The following is a 12,047-nucleotide window of genomic DNA, read 5'->3' on the forward strand; positions in this document are numbered from 1 at the left end:
ACCATGGTGTAAACTATGTTTACACCATGGTGGATGGCGGATTTACCGCCCCATTCCAAGGTGAGTGGGGCGGTAAATCCCCATTTCCCATTTTACCCTTCCCCATTCCCATTTTTGCCCCATAGGGCATAATGGGAGTGGGGAAGGCGCTAATTACGCCACCGTAAATTACGGTGGCGTAATTAGCACCATGGTCCCTTAGCGCCATGGATTTTAACGCCTGCAAAAAGCAGGCGTTAAAATCACCATGGCGCTAAGGGACCTTGTAATCAGGCGTTAAGGGTCGGCGCCGTTTACGGCACTGTTAACCCCTTAACGCCTGACTCGTAATGAGGCCCAACCTACGAATAGGCACCTAGATGCCAAATATAGGCAGGCGGAGTGGGATGCCCTTGTGCTGTCAGTGCATCCTCAACCTCATTCCTCAGTTATAGCGGCTGCCTCAATGTGTTGTAAGCCACAAGTCTCCGCTTCTGCTCCTACACCAGCCCTCCTAGGAAAAGAAGAAAAGCTCCTGGAGCCCTATGCAAAGAAGATCTATTCCAATGCTACGCTCCAACTGTGACAGGCCAATGCTGACGCCATGCTTGCCGCGGTGAATCAAAAACATTGGCGTGAGATAGCATACTTCCTTCCTGATCTTCCGGCACACAGTCAGGCAAGATTCAAGGCTCTTCTGGCAGAGCCAAAGATAGTGGCACAGGATATCGTGGAGTTGACAGTGGCCCATATAGACACAGCAGGCAGTGCTATTTGTGTTGCCAACTTGGCTTAAGGCAACTAAGTTTAACCCTGACGTTCCTGACCTGCCATTTGGGGTGGACTTGTTTCATTTAGCCACGGACAAGGAGCTTGTTAAAAAGAAAAACAGCTCCGAAAAAACGAAGTCCCTGTCAATTCTAAGTCTGCGCCCAAGACATATAGCCAGAGTTACCCTCGCTCTGACAGAGGAGCGCTGTTCTAGGCAGCACTGATGCAAGTAGCACAAATCGTCGCACATGGGATTCTTCCAGTCCTCCTCCTAGGCACCAGCCTCAGAAGGAAAGAAACAGTGACAGTGCCATCCAGATCCACAGTTCTCCAGTGGGGGGCAGGCTTGCCCTTCACATTCATTCCTGATGGGCAAGGTTTGTGGACCCATGGATTCTCTCAGTGGTTTCCTTGGGCTTCCGCCGGCTGATACCTCCATTTCCTCTCCACCCACCCCACTCCCACAGATTGGGACGGCAACTCTTCTGGCAGAGATTTGCTTGCTCATGGCGATTCAGGCGGTGGAAGAGGTTCCAGCCTCACAGCGAGGAATGGGCTTCTATTCCTCTATCTTTGCCATACAGAAAAATAACCATGCTGTCCTGAGAGTTGTAATAGACCTTTCATCCTTGAACTTTTCACTACCCCTCAAAAGTTCAAGATGGTTACGCCAACACTCATTGCGGAGATACTGTGTCGGGGGGACTGGATGTGCTCCCTGGATCTGAAAGATGCTTAACTGCACATCCCGATTTGGGAGCCACATTGTTCCTTCCTCTGGTTCAGGATCAGGGGCTTTCATTTCCAATACAAGGTCCTCCAATTTGGCCTCAGATCAGCCCAGAGGGTTTTTACAAGGTTAATTGATGCGGTAGCAGCTCTGCTCCTGGCGAAGAGCCACCACCTTTATCCATACCTCGACAACTGGCTCGTACTAGCGGAGTCGCCCGAGGGATTCCAGCGCACAGCTGGCACACTTATGCACATGCTATACGATTTGGGGTTCTCTATCAACCTTAAGATGTCGCAGTTACTTCTCGCACAGTCTTTAACATTTCTGTGGCTAATTTGGGATAGGAGGGTGGAGAGGATCTTCCCCTCGGTGGACAAGAGTACGACAATCAAGAAGGCTTTGGCGCATTTGCTCAGTAGACCAGTAACCTCGGCATGGTGGTACCAGCACCTGCTCTGAATAATGGCAGCTTGTCTCTTGGCTGTGCCACATACAAGACTCAAGATGAGGAGGTTGTAGCTGCATTTCTCAGCCTCTTGGAATCAGGAAACAGGCTCCCAAGCAGCTCTGGTCAGAATACCTCAACACCTTCAACAGGACCTTTCGTGGTGCATTGCAGAAGCCAACCTGTTAGTGGGCTGCCATTCAGGCGGCTGCTACCAGAGATCAATATTAACACAGACCCGTCCCTAGAGGGATGGGGGCCTTCCCTGGACAACCACAGTGTCCACAGAGTCTGGACGAGACAGGAGCAACTGGAACACATCAACTGGCTCGAGATGATGGCCATCTGGCTTGCTCTCAAAGCGTTCCTTCCCATTGTAAGCAACAAGTCAGTTTGCATTCAGACAGAGTGCACCATATGCATGTATTACATCAACAAGCAGGGAGGTACCAGGTCTCCTCCACTCTGCAGGCTGTCCATCGACATATGGGAGTGGGCACTGTCGAATAACATTTTCTTATCAGCAGTCCACCTCCTGGGGGAATCCAACCTGGAGGCAGACAGACTCAACAGGCTGGGGGACGTCAACTACGAGTGGCCATTGAACGAGGATGTCCTGAGGGAGAGCTTCTTCAAGTGCGGCCACCCTCAGGTAGACCTATTCGCCACCTTGAGCAACAGGAGATGCCATCAGTTTGCGTCCTGGGTGGAGCAAGGCAGAGGATCCCTAGAGGGTGCGCTGAAGAATCAGTGGAACGACATGTGGGCATACACTTTTTCCCCCACTCCTTTGATTCACAGGGTCATCTGCAAGGTCAATGAGTCACGCAGGCTTTGTCTCATCTTGATAGCGCTGTTGCGGCCAGCCAGACCTTGGTTCTCAGAACTCCTCTGACTGTTTGATCAACCTCTGGTCCCCCTTCCATTGGGACCAGTCCATCTACTATCCTAGCATGGAGGTATAGTGGTTCACCCCACTCCACAGAAGTTAGCCCTAGTAGCGTGGTTCCTGAGCAGGTCACCCTGGCACATCTGCACTTGTCACAGCACTATTTAGATATCATTCATGGGGCAAGAAGCAACTCCACAAGGAGTCAGTATAGAAACAAATGGAACAAGTTCTGTCAGTGGGCCAAGGCAAACAAGATAGATCCTCTGGCATGCACAACAGACAATATCTTTCCTTTCTCTGCGCATCTGGTTCATTCGGTGACATCTGTCGTACTTATCTGGCTGCCACAGGGGCTTGCAAAAATTACAGAGATAACATCTTATCCTCCTCCAATCCGGTGGTCAAGAAGCATTTGTTGGGCCTAACCAGACTGTATCTCCCAGTCAAGCACCCACATCCGGTCTGGTACCTTAACGTGGTGCTGGGCGCACTGGCCCTCGAGCCTATGACATATGAAGATATCAGGCTGGTTACTATAAAGACTGCTCTACTGGTTGGCCTTACCTCAGCACACATTATCATTGAGATACAGGCGCTAATGGCTTCAGAACTGTATGCCACATTTCACCGGGACATGGTGGTGCTAAGGACGCACCCTTCATTTTTCCCAAAGGTCGTGTCATCTTTTCACCCCAATGCAGTGATAGTACTTCCGACATTCTTTGCAGGCCCAAAGACGAGGCACAGAAAGTGTTGCACTGTCTGGATGTCAGACGTGGTCTAAGATTTCACCTGGACAGGACTAAGAGCTTCTGTAAATCGAATGCCTTGTTCAGCACTTTTGTCGGGCGTCGAAACCAGGCTGCCAGGCATCCTAGGTTACAATAGCTAGATGGGTGGTGATGGCCATCAAGGAAGCGTATACGGGGCAGCACATATCTTTGCCAGCAAGCATGCACGCCCACGCCATCAGAGCCAAGGCCACGGCTGTGGTCTTCCAAAGACTCATTCCATGGCAGACGATCAGCGAGGCCGCTACTTGGGCTTACCCATAGGCCTTCTGCAAACACTACTGCTTGAATGCCAGTGCCAGATCTGACGCAGTATTTGGCCAGGCAGTTTTGAAGAACTTGTTTTCTTAGAGGGCCAACTCTCCTCCCCAAGGCTACATTCAGTTGTAATAGCCCATCCAGTATGGAGGAATGGGGACGGGACGTAGGAGTAATTCTCCAGCATGGCATCTGGCATGGATTCACATGCTTATGAATATTCCCTGTTTCACTTTCATTTAAAAACTGTATTTCTCCTCCAAACCAATCACTGTCCTGTGGGTCACACTGCCCCTGTCCAATGACAGTCCTCTCTCTAATCCCCTCCATTGGAATCCATCTTCAGATTTGGTAAGCACGTAAAGTGGCAGTATGACCAAGAAGAGCTGCAGAGGGGTCGGAGGGAGGTCTGCATGTAAATCCAAGCCAGACCCATGCTGGAGAACAATAGTTACAGTTAAGCAACTTAACCCTTCTCCAGCATGGGGTCTGGCATGGGTTCACATGCTCATGAATAACAAATACATATCAGTACAACATTACATTACCACGGGAGGTGGCAAGGCTCAACAGCAGCATTTAACTGGAATAGACTCACCTCAAGCGAACAGGTTGTGTAGCACTACTTGGCTGACTGTGGACTCCCTCCCGGAATCCCTGTTGACGCAGTAGAACTTTGTGAAGGTGTTCATGGACATCCACATAGCAGCGCTGCAGATGACCAGCAGGGGCACATCAGACAGGATCGCTGTCGTCGCATCGATCACTCTGGTGGAGTGGGCTCTCGAACGGCCTGGCAGCGGTCGGTTCGCCAACCGGTGACCATGCATGAAGCAGCCAGAGAGCCACCTTGAAATGGAAGCCTTGGACAAGGCCTTACCATGGTTCACAGGACCAAAGTTCACGAACAGTTGTGAAGACTTCCAAAAACTCTTCATGCGTGTCACATAGGCACAAGGAACATCCAGCGAGTGCAAGGCCCTTTCTGCCGGCGGCAAAGGTTTTGGGAAGAAAACAGGTAACACCAAAGGCTCTTTGAGGTGGAATTCCGATCGAACCTTCGGCATGAAAGAGGGTGCATGCACAGTACCACCCTGGATTTGTGGAAAGACAAATGCGGTTGCTTACCTACCCTCCTGGCAGAGGTGATGGCCAAAAGGAAAGCCGTTTTCCACGAGAGGACCTTGAGTGGGGTCTGTTGCATAGGCTTGAAGGGTGCCCCCATGAGTCTCGTGAGAACCACGTTGAGTTCCCATGCCGGGCAGGAACCTTCACCGGTGGGAAAGATCAGAAAAATCCTTTTGAGATCTTCCAGGAGACCAGGTGTAGTGGAAGATAGCCGCCAGATGTACCGTGATAGAGGCATGGGCCAGATAGCAAGTGTGGAAGGACCTGTGGGGCTGTGACCCTCAGAGGGGTAATCTTCTGAGACCGGCACCATGTAGTGAAGTGCTTCCTCTTGTGGCCATAGCACTTCAAAGTTGATGACGCCCTGGCCTTGGCAAGGACCTCCCTGCAGTCTGCAGGCAACTCATATCCTCCAAACTCTAAGGCTGCAGGTGCCAAGCTCTCAGGTTCAGCGATCCTGGGTCGGGATGAAGGATTGTGCCTCCTTCTCTGGTGAGAAGATCCAGAATCACTTGCAGCTTTATCGGAAGCAACGCTGACAGGCTGAGAAGGTCCAGATACCAGATCTGCCTCGGCCACCCTGGGGCGATGAGTATCCTCTCGCATGGGCAATGTGTGCGTGTGTTGATGACTTGTAGCAGGAGAGGGAATGGAGGGAACCCATGCAGGAACAGCCCTACTCACAGGAAGGAGAACTTGTCACCCAGGCTCCTCGGCTGGTGGAACCTGCTGGCAAACTTCTGGCACTTGGAGTTCATCACCGTCACAAACAGATCTATCTGGGGCCTGCCCCATTTGACAAACAGGTGGTCCACCTGATCCGGACGAAGCGCCCACTCGTGGCAGGAGCGAAGTTCCCTGCTGAGGGAGTCTGCAATAGTGTTCTTGGCTCCCGCCAGGTGGAGAGGAACAAGGAACATCCCCTGTCCGACGGCCCAGCGCCACAAGTCCTTCGCTTCTTTGGATAGAGCCGGGGATCGAGTGACCCCCCCTTCCTGATGTAGAACATGGTGGTGGTGATGTCCATAAAGATCCTCATCACCTTGCCTTTCAGAGATGCTAGGAACTATTTGAGGGCCCAGAACACTGCCAGTAGTTCTAGGATGTTGATATGAAGATCCTTCTCCTCCGGCAGCCACAGGCCTCTGGTGTGTAGACCTTCCGGTGTGCGTTCCGCATCCCTCTAGGAAGGCATCAGTGGTGGCCGTCTCCTGGTATGGTGGGCTTTGAATTCCCAATGCCCCACCATACTATTGCCCGACGGAACTCGTCGTTTTCCATAGTCCTCTTTCCTCCATACGTCCCAACATCCTCCCCCATTAAAAAACCGGTGTATTTAGGCAATTGTATTATAGACGATGCGTCAAAGGGGACTGAGGAGTGGCGCCGATGGGTGGAGTCAAGGCAATGCATGCTCCCAGGGCCACGCCCCGCGCGCATCTAAATGTAATCGGGAAGACAATTTTTTCTGTTGAAAAAGGTTCAGTTTCCCATCCCTAGCGAGGGACGCCCATACCATATGGAGGAAAGGGGACTATGGACTACGTTAGTCACTACGGCGAGTAACATATAATTTACCACACATCCATACACGTGTCAGTCTCAGCTGCTGAGTGGGGATGATGCAGTCATCATACACAAGTGAACAACTATAGAGAAACCTCTCAACGCTCAGACCAGAAACAATACAACCCACTAGGGATAAAAAGCCCAGCACACCTCTTGCAAGGAGAGCAAAGTTTTATTTCGACAAAAATAGAAATACGCCAGCAAAGAGCTCTGCTGCCACTGAACTTTCTGCCAAAAGTAGTATGAGCAACATTTTATAAAGACACACATCATCATCAGTGACGTAGTTTACATAGGGTGCAAATCTGAATGGCTGGTTGGTGCAGCTACCTGCTCCATATGGGATGCCAGGCCATTGGTCCCAGCCCCGTCTGTCTCACGCCTTGAAACACTTGTGTATAGGCGCGTTATAAATGCCCTATCATATCATATCATGTGGGCTCCTCCTCACATGTCAGGAGACATGAAGTTACAATTCACTGCTCGTTAGGCAAAGGATAAACAATACACTCGAAGGGATTGTGTCCGCCGACGTATTCCTTATCTTTGATAGATCATCTCCCAGCTCTCTGGCCTTGGAAAAAAATTTCGGTAGAGGGCGCTGCGCGTCGACGTCCCTCGAGCCGATGTCCCGCGACAGCCTCCGTATCGGCGCCGACGTCATCACGCGTATAAATAGACTTGCGCAGCGTCTGTTGCTCAGTTCCGTTTTTCCGGCCTTCGCGGGGCCTCGGAATATCGTTGCTCAGTTCTTCAGTCAAATATAACTTCATTATTCCTCGTGAATACCGACTCGTACTCGATGGCTTCCTCTCGCGAACCGACGGCTCCACGGTCCGGCTTCAAAAAATGTCGAGACTGTGGAAAGAAAATGTCATTGACGGATCCTCACAGGATCTGTTTGTGGTGCCTGGGAGTCGAGCACCATTGTTCGGAGTGCGAGGACTGCATGTCAATGACGGCGAAAGCCTTGAAGGATCGTAAGGGGAAGCTCGAGAGAGGTAAGGCAGTTAAAACTTCTTCGAAAGTTTCCTCGGCGGAGTCGAGACATTCGTTCCCATCACTCTTTGAGATTTTAGCATTCAAAAAAGAGACGTCGAAGATCCCCCTTCCTCGTCGTCTTCTTCTTCCGTTTCCCCAAAAAGGGTCTCCTGCCCCACAAAACATAGCTCTCAGGCTGAGTGGGAGGAATTCAGGAAAAAGATGCTGAGCGTCTTCGAGAAAGCGGCCTCGACCCCCTCGAAGACTGCTGAGGGTGATACCCTGGGTGAAAGACCCGAAAAATCAAAACGCTGCGAGTCGCAGCACCCGGCGAAAGAAGCCACTCGAGAGCGTCACAAACCCTTGAGTAAAGGCAAAGTCACGTCTTCGACGCCGCCGTCGAAGATCCCTTCGACGCATAGATCGCCGTCTTCGACGCCGTTATCGAAGGGTTCTTCGATGAACAGGTCAGTCGATTCGACGCCGACATCGACGCCGAGAAAGGACAAACCCACGGCCACGTCACAGCCAGTGGCCATACCCAGAGCCTCGATCAGGAGAATGTCGTCGACAACCTCGAGTAGAATTCCGATACTCTCGAGTTCATCGAGGCCTCTACCACCTTTCTCGATGCCTTTTTCGGTGGCTTCGAAGCCTTTAACGTCCGCGTCGACGACGTCAACGTTTTCTCAGCCAATCATGACGAATTTGGCCCCTTCTGCTCTGGAAATGGGTTTTATAACATTTTCAAGACCTGATCACTCCAGAGTCTTATCATCTATTTATGAAGAAGGTGAGGATTCGGATCAGGAAAGACCTTTTGAGTTGCAGGGATCTGCAACTCCTGTACCAGAGGAATTTACCTCTGAGGAAAGTAGGTTGAAAGACCTCCATGAATCCTTACAGGAAGCAAGTGGGTTGGAAACTTCCCCAGAAGTGGAATTTGCCAGACCAGACCCAGGGGAACATGCTGAAACCCCTTATAGAACCTTGATGGCAAGGATAATAGAGTTTATGGGGGTGGTCCACACCCTCACCTGCTTTTCAGCAAGACAACCTCACAGACATCCTGGTCAAAGGTCCACAGGAGGATCCTGTGGTGTCATTTCATGCGGCATTACAAAGGAGAATATGGGCAAACTGGGAAACACCTGAGGTAATCCCGGCGGTTAACAAAAAAGTATCAGCTAAATATAGGGTGTCTACTGCTGACCCTGAATATTTATCCAAACACCCAACTCCAGAGAGTCTGGTTGTTAAGGCAGCTACTTCATCAGGGAGTAAATCGGCTTACCCTGCTGTTCCACAGGACAGGGATGATAAGAGATATGACTCTATGGCCAAAAAAGTATTTTCTGCATGTAGCATTTCGCTGAAATCCATCAATGCTACTTGTACGCTCGCAAGGTTCAGCCACACACTTTGGGAGTGTTCTTCATCAGCGGCTGACTGCCTCCCGGAGGGAGAAGAAAGGGAAGAGTTCCTAAACATCATCAAGGATGGTAAAGACGCTATGTGCGAATCCCTTCAAACTGGCATCGATTCTGCTGACAGCATCAGCAGGGCCATGGCGGCAAGTATAACAACCCGGAGATTTGCTTGGTTGCGGAAGTCTGGTTTTGCTCCAGATGTGCAAAGCAGACTTTTGAATATGCCCTTTGACGGCTCTTCTTTGTTTGGTGAGAAGGCTGATGACAGTTTAGGAAAACTACAAACATCAAAGGCAGCAGCAAAATCCCTGGGAGCTGCAATCCGTCAGACACCATATCGCCCCTCAGGAACCTCTTGGAGAGGTAAGTCCTTTCACTTCTATTCCGCATTCGGAAGAGGCAGAGGACAGCCGGTTCAAAGGGGTCCGAAAAAATTCACCCGAGGTGGACGGGGTAAAAATACAAAAGCTGCAGCAGCAGCAGGTGCCTCTTTACCCTCGGCATCTGCATCAGCCGCCTCCAAACCGCTCTGAGGACTCTCCTCACAAGACACCAGTAGGTGGCAGGTTAACTCAACATCTGACGGAATGGCAGGCTATTACGTCAGATGCTTGGGCATTGGAGACAGTTGCCCAAGGTTACTGCCTGCCTTTTCTACGCATCCCTCAGAGTCATCCACCGGGGAACAGCTCTCTGAAAGTTCCAGATCCGCTCTTCTTGCAGGAAATTGTAGACCTGCTAGAGAAAGATAGGGAGAGAAATGGGTAAGTCCCTGGGTTTTTTGTTTAAGGGGGATTGAGCAAAGAAGGGGACTATTCATACAATGTAAACAACAAGAACAATGCTCAATTACCTCTCTTTTAGTCCACCTTATAAGCTAGTCAGATAGAAACTAAATCAATTGAGGTGAATAATCTATTTCATTTCCCCACTAAACATATATGTTGACAGACAACTTTGTCATACCAGAGAAATACAGATGTTTAAAACCACATTTTAATCAATAATTAAATTCAATACATAGTGTGGTATATGCTTTCCACAAGACATTACCATCTTACAAATATATTAAAAACAAAGTACATTTGAAAAAGACAATTTAGAAAAAACAATTTAGGCAAACAAATCCGGAGTGCTGGCACAATGATGCCAATTATGGCTGAGATTAGTCAATGACAGACACGATTATGCATAAACATAAAATGTTGTTATTATTGTCTGTTTTAGCAAAGGAGCAAACTATCAGTGTTCAAACACAAGTTACACAGATGTTTTGTGTGGAAAAGACAACGTTGTTTAAAGTGTCTTGGGATGTCTACATATGTTTCGGCTGAACAGAATACCGTGAACACATTCCCTGGTGTTCCGCTGTTATTGTTTAAAGCCCTCTTCAGGACAGTGTGTTGTTCTAAAAAATTGACAGTACGTTCAATGCTCCCGTCTCCGTTTGATTGAAATTGAAAAGGAGACTCTAAAGAAAGAAAAGAAAAGAAATTGAAGTCCTTTTTTGGTTAATTGTTCCCGATTGTGCAAAGTTTCAAAAACAAAGTGATTTTAAAAACATTATCTTTGGCTAAATGTATATCTGATCGGGCAATTTGCATGCCCTATATGAGCAGTTTCACTGACCTTTTGATCTTGAAATGGTTGGACTAAAGTATTTGATAGTTTTTTCAGGCCGTAATTTCCTGTTTCATGAATTTGTAAATTTGGACAATTTATCCACTTGGTAGCTTCAAATCTGTTTCTCAACAATTCGGAAGACAACGTGTTTTTGCATTTTATTTTGAGGCTCTAAACCTATTGTGACATAGACAGAGAGAAGGAAAACAGACACAAGATTGTTCGATATGTTTTTGAAAAACATTTTGTTTTGTTTTTTTAAAAGAAGTTTCTCTTGCAGAGATGCGTTAATTAGCATACCTCCTTGCTTTGGCTTCTTCACGGCTTTTTGATGCTGTTTTCTGTTTCTAAAGGAGATTCTGAGGGCCCGCGTGCATCGACTTCAACTTTTTGAACGTCTGCCTGAGGAACAAAGTGAACGGGCGGGTTTGTAATTATATAAGTCCCCGATAGAAAAAAAGTTACCATATTTTTGCATGTTTATCTAGCCGCCTGTGTTTAGTCACTCAGTAATCGCTGAATCGATTCTATATTTGTAATACAAGCGGCTATGGTGCAGCGGCATTTGTTTACCTGATAGTTGCTCTCGTTTTCAATATTCATGCGTGGGCGTCTTTCAGATCTCCGTTCGCGTGCACCTTCGTAGTCAAACAGTTCGAAGGAGCCGCAAGTTATTCCCTGCCATGTTTATGTGGTCAGGTGATCATGTGTATGCGTGATGACGCACCGTAATGCAGCGTGGTCTAGAGCGCAGTCAGGATTTGTGATTGGGAGACGTTGAATGTACCGTGTTTTGAATGCATCTCAGGGCCGCCATCTTGAAGTGGTATGCGTGGGCGTGAGTGCATATTGGAATGCTACTTCACTCAGTAATAGGTGGATGATGCAAACACCAAGATAATTAATGAATTATTCAGAAATATATATTATATTGTGTGGATTTGAATTGGTGCCGTCTGATTTCGCAATTACGAAAGATTCTGCCGCCGTGAGATGTATTCTAAAACTGGCATATTTCTCAGTTATTTTGAGGACGTCGTTTTCCACGCCCCCTACTTAGGGGTTTCGATTCATGATGCAGTCGCTAATGAAATCAATAGTGCATCTCAGCAAGCTTATTTCAGATGTTATATATATCCGCTTGATATTCACGCCCCCTACTTAGGGGCTTAGATTCATGATGTAGTCACTGATGAATTTAATAGTACACCTTAATAAGCTTGTTTCAGATATTTATATACATCAGCTGGATTGGTGAGGGAGATCTAGAAGTTAGAAAACGATGCCCCATTCGACTGCAGAGTTCAGACCGTTGTTCACAGTATCTAAGTCGAAAATCCACTTTTGTTCACTCTTCCGGAGGGCCAGATCACTATTGCCCCCTCTTTTCGATGCTTGAGATGTTTGGATTATAAACCAAAACATTTCACTTGGTTTATGTTTTAAC

General features: G+C 48.4%; 1 protein-coding gene across 5 annotated transcripts in view; it reads left to right on the forward strand.

The window, feature by feature from the left end:
* Positions 1-12,047, forward strand: part of SATB1 (SATB homeobox 1) — a 595,469-nt gene that overhangs the window by 40,411 nt on the left and 543,011 nt on the right. The window lies entirely within an intron of this gene.

The sequence above is a fragment of the Ambystoma mexicanum genome, chromosome 2q (assembly GCF_040938575.1).
Source record: "Ambystoma mexicanum isolate Mex_15411 chromosome 2q, UKY_AmexF1_1, whole genome shotgun sequence".
Lineage (NCBI taxonomy): Eukaryota > Metazoa > Chordata > Amphibia > Caudata > Ambystomatidae > Ambystoma > Ambystoma mexicanum.